The following is a 10,781-nucleotide window of genomic DNA, read 5'->3' as shown; positions in this document are numbered from 1 at the left end:
TCTTCCGACCCGAGCACATGTTCAATGGTGGTTTTGGAGGGGATGTAATTGGCAAATTGAGGCTTGGCCATGACGAAAGGGGAAATGGAGGTTTTTGGGAATGGGAATGAAGAATGAAGGGAATCTATCATATTTCACTTGGTGCAATGGAGTGTCATTTTAATGGAAGACAAAGCCTTAACCTAATACACAGAATAAGGAAGTAAACTACTGAACAGGGATATTATAGTGTCCTTCATGTATGCTTTATTGAACTAACTACGGGAACGCCCTTTGACCTTTATACAACACTGGAGGCAGGAGGGTCCAGACTAAAGAAATACTCACAACAATTGGTATACAATACAACACAATCAAAAAAAACTCAATCCTCATATCCGCAACACTGCACCCTCCTCCTCTTAGGCACGTCCCGGGCCTATAACCTTAACTTAGTGTGACACGTAGGTGTAGTTCCCTCTACTTTTAACCTGACCCTGAGTGCGACAGTTTTAAAACATAAATAAATATGTCCCGCTGCTCCATTGCACCCTGCCTAACAGACTCACACCCACAGCTAACCGAATTGCGGAATGGTCTTCAAACTATACACTGACGGTGGGGAGCATTATTTACAATGACGCTACTTTTATTTACAAAACGCAACCCAGGACCTGTGATTGTTCTTTCTGGGGGGGGAGACAGTCTGCTCTGCATCAATGCACCATGAAAGCACCCATAAACGCACCAACACACCCTCAAGCACCAATCGGTGCAGTCATCACTGTTCATCAATAAAAATAAAAACAACAACCCCTAACCCTGCAGGTGGTCTCTTGCTCTTCGGCTCCCTCTGCTGGCTATTATTATTTTCTAGGTGTTGTCATCTTCCTTTGCTGGCGGCCTATTTGCAATAAAAAATGCACCCAATGTGTCCATGTCTATTTATTTCATTTATGGCCCACAGGGCCGACTAGTGTGGTTCACCTGTGGGGCATCGGTGCCCTGTGATCAAGGTCCGCCAGCAAGATTTCGGGCCTTCATGGCCGGTTCCAGCAGAGGGGCCATGCCCCAACCCATGGGGTCCATCAGTGGTGCTCAGCCACAGACATGTGGTCCATAAGGTGGTGCATCGATGCAGACAGCTGGTTCTGGGAGTTCCGGGCGCACAATGGCAGACTCACGCACGCTCCCTTCGGCGCCCAGTGGCGCACAGGTCCTCATGTGGGAGACAAAAGGGGGGAAGACAGATGAGCGAGGGGTAAGGTCACAAGGGTACACATCAATAAGGCAATGCAAGGTGAAGTGCGTACGGAGAGCGAAGTGAGAAAGCTCGTCCCTACCATACGTCACCCCCCCCCCTGTCACCTACACTACCCTTGCCCTTACCCCATATTTACAAAAATCTACACATTTACAAATTCGTCACTACTGTCACGTCTTCCCCATATTTCCCCCACACCAAATTCGTCTCCACAATCCCTCTATCCAAAATTTGCCATCACCCAATTCATCATCAATACACATAAAGAGAAAGAGATGGAACATCAAGCACAATGTCACACCCACGTCATGATGCGTCTCACAATCCAAACATCTGCACATAAAAATAACAAAAACATGGCATGGTGTGGAGGTACGTCATCCCAGGTGAGTGGATGCAGATGGTGCGAGGAGATCTTCATCCTAACTACTTTCTAAATGACTTTAATACACTTTACACTACCCGGGGTCTTTCCCTGCCAATCCATTGGCCATCTTACACTATGGGTTCTAAAAACCAATTCCCATTGACCAAACTGTGGTGCTTCTCAGTTTGGGGTCTCACTCCCCCGATTCAACTCCCTGTGCCCTTGCACAATTTCAGGACTGGGGCGTGTAGCTCTCCCAGCAGGTCTACCCACCTGCACCCCTCCACCACTGCAGTTGCCACCCGAGCTTACCTAGCTCCTCACCCTAACCTATCTAACTGGGGAAGGCCCCTCCTGGCTCTGTCACCCCTTGGTGCCCTCTGGCACTGGGCTACCCGGGTCTGTCCTCCGGATCCTCGGGCCCCATCCACAACAACTCTACCGGCTCCCAGAGCCCACCTGCGGCCTCACCTGGCCGACATCCTCACAGTGGTGGAGTGCCCAAACCAACTACACACACTAACAGGCAACACGCCCAGCCATTTCCACAACACTAATGCACCCATCCATATTCCATTCTTTCACCCGCACCACAGATGCCAATATCCAACCACAATTTACCTATACCCTCTACCTAACACTTACACTACCCTCCCCGGGTATTCGTGATGGGGGTCCATCCTTCCCCCATTCACACCTTCGCACCATCCACTCCACTCCATAGTTTCCACCATACTTACTCCACGACCATCCATTCCAATACTCCATATATTCCACACTCCATGTATTCCACACTCCATGTATTCCACACAACCTTTCTCCATTCACCTGTAGTTGCACACCTGTGCAATCACACCTGGTGCCACCTGCACCCTCCTTCCTTCCTGGACCATTTGGTCAGCACAATACTCATCACCATCACTCACTCAAACACTGCTCCATACACCTGTTCAGTTGCACACCTGTGCAATCACACCTGTTCACCATACACACGGCATCATCTAATCTACCTGGTGCCCTGCTAACTTAGTGCTCCGTGTCTTCCCTTTAAACTAAGCACATACCACGTCATTATCATCCAAACTAATCTACCTGTGTCCCCACTACAGGTATCATTGTCACTAACTAATCTTAACGTTACCTATTGTCATCTTCTCTCGATCCCTACACATTATATCCAAACCCTCCCGGGCTAGTTTTCACTGCCAAACCCCATAACTAGTGCTCCTTTGCCCACGCTGTGAGGGATGACAGAGTTGCCATCCCACCACATCGGGTATCTTCTACTATCAATTTTCCTCTCCAAATTCCAACCAATCAAAAATTTTCTATTCCAAAATTTCGAATACAAAAACACTATCAGTATCACCATCATCATAGTCCGCTATATCCTAGCCTCGGTGCGTCGTGACATCATTAAACTCGGCTTCGCAATGCCGAGCAATGAATTCGGGTGGTTTGGTCGCCTGCAGGTTGAATCCGTCCGGCATTCACGACTCTGGGGAGGAGGGATGCTCGGGCCGAGGTTCCACGCATCATCGCGGCTCGGTACCTTGCGGTCCCAGGCCCGATGGCTGAGGCTCGCCCGGTCGGAACCCCGTCCCCACGAGGGGGCACCGTTCCGCTTCCTCCCACTCGCCCTTGAACCGGACCGGTCGCCTCGCCCGACAAGGCCCGGACTCGACCGTGCAGGGCGGGGCCAAGCCCGAATCGGCAAGACGCTTCGAAGAGAAGCGACGCAGCATCGATCCGCGCCGGGCCTTGCATCCAACAAAGCGCACCGTGCCCCGAGTGCTCGCATCGGCTATCCGTCGCTCTAACCGCTAACCCGGTTACCGTCGATGCTTCACCTGCATGCTCACACGCATACGCTACCCCTTTCACCCTCACCGAGCTCGGTGCTCCAACGCCGTCCGTACATTCCACCAACGCTCTCCCTGTTACACACCACACATCTCACGCACACTCACCGTTCGCACACTTCGGTCCACACCTCTCCTCCGTTACGTCCTCCGTAACACTCACCATGGGCGTGCACTCTTGCATCCACCCACTACCGCGCTCCGATGTGCTCCCTCGCACTCGCGCTACTACCAACTCAGGTGTGCTTTCTCGCACACCCTCGCCGTTCATCCCATACGTGCATCCTCGCACCCGCTCCACCACCAACTCACTCCTCATGTCACACTCCGTACACCCCGACGTGCATTCTCGCTCGCACTCGGTATCACTATCACACTCGCGCTTCGTAACACGCTCACCCCTTGACGCACACTTTTTTTTCACACACGACCCTTCACCAACGCCCGGGTGCTTCCTTGACCCCAATCGCGCGACAATTCTCTTGTCGTCAAACATCCTTCTACAAAATCTACCTGCACAATATACAGCACGACTCACCTGGGGGATCCTTCTTCCTCCCTGCACCAACACCTGCAAATCTTTATAAGGATTAAGCACAGCATCGTGATGTGAGCACAGACTTTGAGCATAATCCATTTCTCCCTGCAATTCCCGGGCTACCTCCGCCGTCTTCAATTTCAATGCCCACTACCACTTTTTCTTTACTCACCTCGACGACCGTTGGCTTTAATAAAATTCCCTCTCCCTCATCGGTCGCCGGCTTTTCCAAACCCCGTGTCGCGATTTCTACCCCCGTCATTGTACCCGCGCTTTCCTCCGCCTCGCTCAACCAGCGCTTCTCGACCCGCGTTACCTCCTCGTGCACCCTTGGGACCCTTTCGCCCAACCTGCGGTATCTGTCCCTCTCCGCTTTCCTTACTTCATATGCGACTCTGTCCCTCGCCAGTCCCTCATTATTGGCCCTCATTTCGCTTATTATTGCCTCCAATTGCTCACTATTAGCCCTCATTCTGTTTTCCATTCGTTCCATACTGTCGTTTTTTTTCTGCATTTCCACCATGAATTGGGCCATGAAGGCTTGCAGTTGGACCACGCCCATTGGTTCCGCGGCCGTGGCCCCTCAACCACGTGCGCGAGAGCGCCATTTTGTGCGCCTGATACCTCCTCAACCACCTCCTCATTGCCCTCCTCCACATACATTTCCCCTAGGTCCTGGGTCGATTCTACCCCGTCTATCTCTCCCACCGACATCCCGTCGCCTTGACCAGCCATGGCGCGATTTCAAAATTCGGGTTTTGTAAAACAAAACAAATTGTAGCTCGTAATTTTGAGCACGTTAAGCGCGCTTTGGGTCCGTTCCCGCTCCCGACACCAATTGTTACTGCCAATAGTACAATTGGTGTTCCAAAATTTGGGCTAAATAAATTTAGTCCCAGGTTCGAATCCCAACTCCTGACTTCCAATTGTTACGGCCCGCGGTTAAGGATGTTGGTTTGCCGAGCGGATGGCACCGCGGCCTAACAGTTACCCCGATTAACCCGATCCCCGAACGTTGGCCGGATCGCGCCACAGATATTCAATATGGAAAAGACAAAAGCGACACGGATGTGAAGAAGAAGAAGAAGACGAAAAAAAAAGGTTGAAAATACTACTATAATTTATTTACTATGTACAGGCTCAAAATAACCAAGGAGAAGGAAAGATAAGAAAATAATATACAGAAGATTTTAGAGACACAGTGAAAATCGCTAGCTTATCTAAACATACTTAATTAATACCCAGGACAGAACAAACGAAGACGACTCACACGGGGAATGATGATAGGAATGGCGGAGGTGGATGGCTTGGAGGGGGGGGAGGCCGGTCCAAGGGGTCCTGCAGCACGATCGGCGTGTTTAGCAGCCGCCGTTCCTTCGCGGCCCTGCTCAAAACCGCCGTCCAGGCCCCAAGCGGCTGTTGAGTGTTGTTCCTGCTGTGGCCGCCGCTGCTGCTGCTGCTGTGGACGTCGCGTGCTTTGCCAGGACTACAACAGGCTTTGTGCTTCCCTGGATGATGATCTCCTTGGATGTTCTCTATGTTCTCTTGGTCCAACAACTCTTTCTCTTTCTTGGTCCGACCACTCCTCACCATCGACAACCCAACACAACCAACGCAACCACTGACCACTCAACGCCACCACTGACTACCACAATTTCTTGCGCGCGTGCCTTTATAGCGCCTCCGGCGATTAAGCCGCCGGCCTTCAGGACACGCCCATTGGTGTGCTCACCTCGGCCATGGTTGGTCGCGTGACCCTCTGGCTCCGCCCTTGATGACGACGGGCGGGCACGCCTTTCTTCCCCGACCCGAGCACATGTTCAATGGTGGTTTTGGAGGGGATGTAATTGGCAAATTGAGGCTTGGCCATGACGAAAGGGGAAATTGAGGTTTTTGGGAATGGGAATGAAGAATGAAGGGAATCTATCTTATTTCACTTGGTGCAATGGAGTGTCATTTTAATGGAAGACAAAGCCTTAACCTAATACACAGAATAAGGAAATAAACTACTGAACAGGGATATTATAGTGTCCTTCATGTATGCTTTATTGAACTAACTACGGGAACGCCCTTTGACCTTTATACAACACTGGAGGCAGGAGGGTCCAGACTAAAGCAATACTCACAACAATTGGTATACAATACAACACAATCAAAAAAAACTCAATCCTCATATCCACAACAATATATATATATATATATATATATATATTGTTGTGGATATGAGGATTGTGTTTTTTATTGTGGTTTTATTTTATTATTATTGCTTTATTCTGGACCCTCCTGCCTCCAGTCTGTTGTATAAAGGTCAAAGGGCGTTCCCGTAGTTAATTCCATAAAGCATACACGAAGGACACCATATATCCCTGTTCAGTAGTTACATCCTTATTATGTGTATTAGGCTAAGGATTTGTCTTCCATTAATTTAAATACTCCATTGCACCAAGTGAAATAAGAGTAGATCCCCTTTCATTCACATTCCCCTCCCAACAATTGCCAACTGTTCCCTCCGCGACTCCATTCGCCACGAGGTCGGCTCGGAGAAGAAGGGGGAGGAGCTGCCGACTCCTGGGCGTGCCCGCCCATCATCATCAAGGGTGGAGCCAGAGGGCCGTGCCGACCAATCAGGGCCGAGGTGAGCTGACCGATGGGCGTGTCCTGGACACCAGCGGCTTGATCGCCTGAGGCGCTATATAGAGCGCGCGCGAAAGCAAGAGAGAAGTTGTTGTTGGACTAAGAGTTGGACTGAGTGGGACTAAGAGTTGGACCAAGCAAGAGAGGAAGTTGTTGGACTGGGTTGGACTAAGAAAGAGAGAGGAGAGAAGGGGCGAAGCGAAGCAAAGAGAGAAAGAGTCCTGGAGTTTGTGAGAGAGGGAGAGAGAACCCGTCACGCCAGACCCCCCACCAGCAGCGTTGGCTCCACCAAGCAGCTCCGACCCGTTACCCCGCGCACACGACAGGATCGGTGGCATCGGCGGCCGTCGAGGTCAAGCCCGACGTCCCGTGCGGGATCAAGCTCCAGCCAGCTCCGTGCCTTCCTCCCCCTCCAGCCACCCACCTCCTGTCATTCCTGCCTGCAATTTCCCCATTCGTGTACGTGAGTTTGTTCTGTGTGTCTTGTCCCTGGGTTAATTAAGGCTGTTTAGATAAGCTAGCGATTTTCACTGTGTCTCCGATTTCTTCTGTAAATTATTTTATTATCCTTCCTTCTTCCTTGGTTTCTTTTGGTTGTAAATAGTAAATAAATTATATCCGTATTCCCTACTTCTGTCTTCTTCGTCTTCTTCACATCCTTCGCTTTAGTCTTTTCCCCATTGAATATCTGTGGCGCGATTTTGGCCAACGTTCAGGAATCGGGTTAGTCGGGTAACTGTTCGGGCGTGGCGGCTATCCGCTCGGCAAACAACATACTAGCCGTGTCTGTAACAATTGGTGCCTGGGAGCGGGATTGGACCCGAAGCGCGCTTAACGCGCTCAAAATTACGAGCGGCCGAAATTTGTTTTGTTTTGGAAAAACCCGAACTTTGAAATCGCGCCATGGCTAGTCAAGGCGATCGGATGCAGGTGGGTGAGCTAGAAGAGGGGTTAGGGGTAACCCAGGACGAGAGGGAGGAAATGGAGGAGAGCAATGAGGAGGTGGTTGAGGAGGTATCAGGTGCACAAAATGGCGCTCTCGCGCACGTGGTATCAGACGCACAAAGTGGCAGCTCGCACGAGCGCGGGGTAGCCGCGCCCGCTGCGCAAATAGGGGGAATTGATGTGCGGGACCTCATGGCGCAGATTAATGCAGCCATATTAATGGCGAATATGGGGCTAGAAGCCAAAATGGGAGAAATGGGGGGCAAATGGGAGAAATGGGGGGCCAAATGGGAGAAATGGGGGGCCAAATGGGAGCAATGAGGGACGAAGCAAGGGGTACCAGTGAACGGTTAGACAATAAATTTGAGGGGTTAGACAATAAATTTGAGGGGTTAGACAATAAATTTGAGGGGTTAGACAACGGGATAAAAGAGGTGAAAAATGGGTTAACGGGGGTGGAAAATAGAATGGCTGCCCAGGAGAATCAGATAGAGGGGGTGAAAAATGGGTTAGAGGGGTTAGAAAACAAGATGGAAAACAAATTGCGGGAAATAGGGGAGCAATCGGCCCGGGAAATTAAACAAATGGGAGAGCAGATAGAGGAGGTGAAAATCGGCGTAGAAACCAAATTGGATGCCCAAAGGGATGAATTAGGACAGATGAGGGCGGCATCCACAAAAGAGATGAAGGAGGAAATACGACGAGGTGTAAGCGAGGAGGTCTCGGGGGTACGCGAGGAGGTAAAGCGAGGTGAGAAGCGTATGGAGAAAGAGGTGAGGAATAATACGGCTAGGTTACAGGGGGGAATAGAGGGTCTGACGAGGGGAGTAGAACAGCTGACAGTGGGACAAAAGGAACTCGTGGACCAAGTGGAAAAGAACACTGCAATAATCGGGGGGTTAAAAGCGACACAAAAAGACATCAAGAACGAATTAATAGCGACACAGAAGGAATGTCAGATGGTACGTGAGGGGTTGACGAAGAGGTTGGAAGAGGTGACAGAAGTAATGGAGACGAAGGACCGAGAGGTGAGGACGCACATAGAAACGGTTAAAGTGGCGTTGGAGGAAGAGATAGAGGGGGCGCACCAGGAGATGAAGGAGGTAAAGGAAAAATTAGAGGAGGTGGAAGAAGGGGTGATTGAAATTAAGAAGAGACGAAGGGAAGCTGAGAAAGAGATAAAGGAGGAAGTAATGGAATTGGTACAAGGTCTGTGCTCGAATCATGATGGTGTGCTTGCTAACCAAATAAAGAGTTTGCAGGTGGCAGAGGAGGTGCGGAGACGAGGTGCCAAGGTGAGTGGCGATATATTCGGAAATGTATATGATGTGAGGGGAGCTTCAGTCGGCTTGGGGGGTGGTGTAGACCCGGGTGTTTGTGAGGGACCAATGGTGAGATGTATGACTGGTCCGGGGTGTATGGAAAGAGGAGGTGTGCAAGGAGGTCTGGCTATGGGGAGTGAAGGGGGTGCTGGTGAGCAAGGGTGTGCGGGTATGGAGTGGGTAGCGGGTTGCGGAAGGGCGGCCCAGGCATCGACACCAGGAGGGGTAGTGTTTGGAGGGACGGGGGATGCGCGGGAGCCCCCCGGGGATAGCGTACTGTGGGAGCCCGAACGGTTTGGTCCCGCGTTGATCCCGCAAGGAGTGACGCGCGGGGTCCGACCTTCGGGCGCCCACAAGGTACCACTCGCGCCGTATGACGGCAAGAGTGATTTGAGGGCGTACCTGGCGCAGTTTGAGTACGTGTGTAAAGGCAACGGTTGGAATCCGGACGAAGGTGGAGTACACCTGGTAGGGGCACTGCGCGGTGCGGCGGCGGAGGTGCTGACAGCTTTACCACCGGGTGCTCTCACCCTGCCAGCTCTCCGTGCGGCTTTAATTAATCGTTTCGGCATTGAACAGCAAAGCGAGCTTGTTAAAGCTCAACTTGCGCAGCAAAAACGCAAGCCCCAGGAGACCATCGGGGAACTTGCGCACGATATTCGCCGCGCGGTAGGGATTGCACACGCGGACATGGCAGCGAGTTCCCAGGAAAGCCTGGCGCTGGATCACTTTATCCAGGCCCTTCCGGATCTGGAGCTCCGACAACAGCTCGCCATGTGGTGCCCGCAGACCATGAGTCAGGCGGCCGACGCTGCAGCCCGTTGGGAAGCAGCGAGGCCCCTGTCCCGGGGAGGCGAGCGCCACGCGGTGGCGGTGCGTCAGGTGGGGCCCGTGATGGGGGGCGGCCCCCTAAGGGGGCCCGCCCCCGACGGGGGCCCTGACCTGGAGAGCATGGTCCGGAGGTTAGTGGATCGGCGCCTAGCGGGACCTGGACCATGGCAGGCGGCTCCAGCGGTGGCACCCGGTAGTCCACGACAAAGTACCTCAATTCGGACATACAGGGGGGGGAATTCGGAATACCGGAGGCAAGCACCTTACCAGGTAAGGTGTTATAATTGTGCTCGGTTGGGTCACCGTGCGTGGGAGTGTCGAGCCCCGTGCCGGGACGTTCCCCGCCAACCGATGCCCTCAACTCCGCCCCGTATCGATCGGCCTAGCCGACCTCAGACACCCCCCCGCCAGGGCCCGGGAAACTAGAACGTGCCGGGCATGCAGGGCGGTGTTCGGCAGTAGGGGATGGAGAGGAGCCCTCATTGACGCGACAGGTCATTCATTGTGGCCAAATTGGAATCGGTAGTTTAACAATTAGATGCAAAATTGCCGGCGTGGGGGTAGACGCCGTGGGGGTAGACGCCGTGGTGGACACGGGAGCCAGCGCCACGATCATCAGCCCCGTGAACCTTAATGCGAGTGCAGATGGCTGGGGTAAAATCCAGCGTCTGGAAAATCATAGTTTGCAGTTGGCTACCGGGGAAATGGCTCCGATCATAGGGCGTGCTTTTGTGACCCTCAAGTTGGGATCGGTAAAGCAAGAGATAGAGGTTTGGTTGGCGGAGGTGTGCGACCCGTGCTTAATAGGGTTGGATTTGTTGACTGCCAGCGGTTGTAAAATCGACTTGAGCCAGGGGATCCTGCGATGGGGAGTGGAAGAGCTACCATTGGAGGGGGTGAGCACGGCCGAGAGGGTGGAGCTGGAGGCTCCTGAGGCCGTGACCATCCCTCCGGGGGCCGAGGCCATAGTGCCGGCCCGATGGTCAGCTCGCCCGACATGGCAGGAGGCCTGCGGCCTGGTCGAACCGGTGGCAGCGCG

Source organism: Myxine glutinosa, chromosome 1 (assembly GCF_964187855.1).
Source record: "Myxine glutinosa chromosome 1, kmMyxGlut1.1, whole genome shotgun sequence".
Taxonomy (NCBI): Eukaryota; Metazoa; Chordata; class Myxini; order Myxiniformes; family Myxinidae; genus Myxine; species Myxine glutinosa.
Note: the sequence above shows the minus strand (reverse complement) of the source record.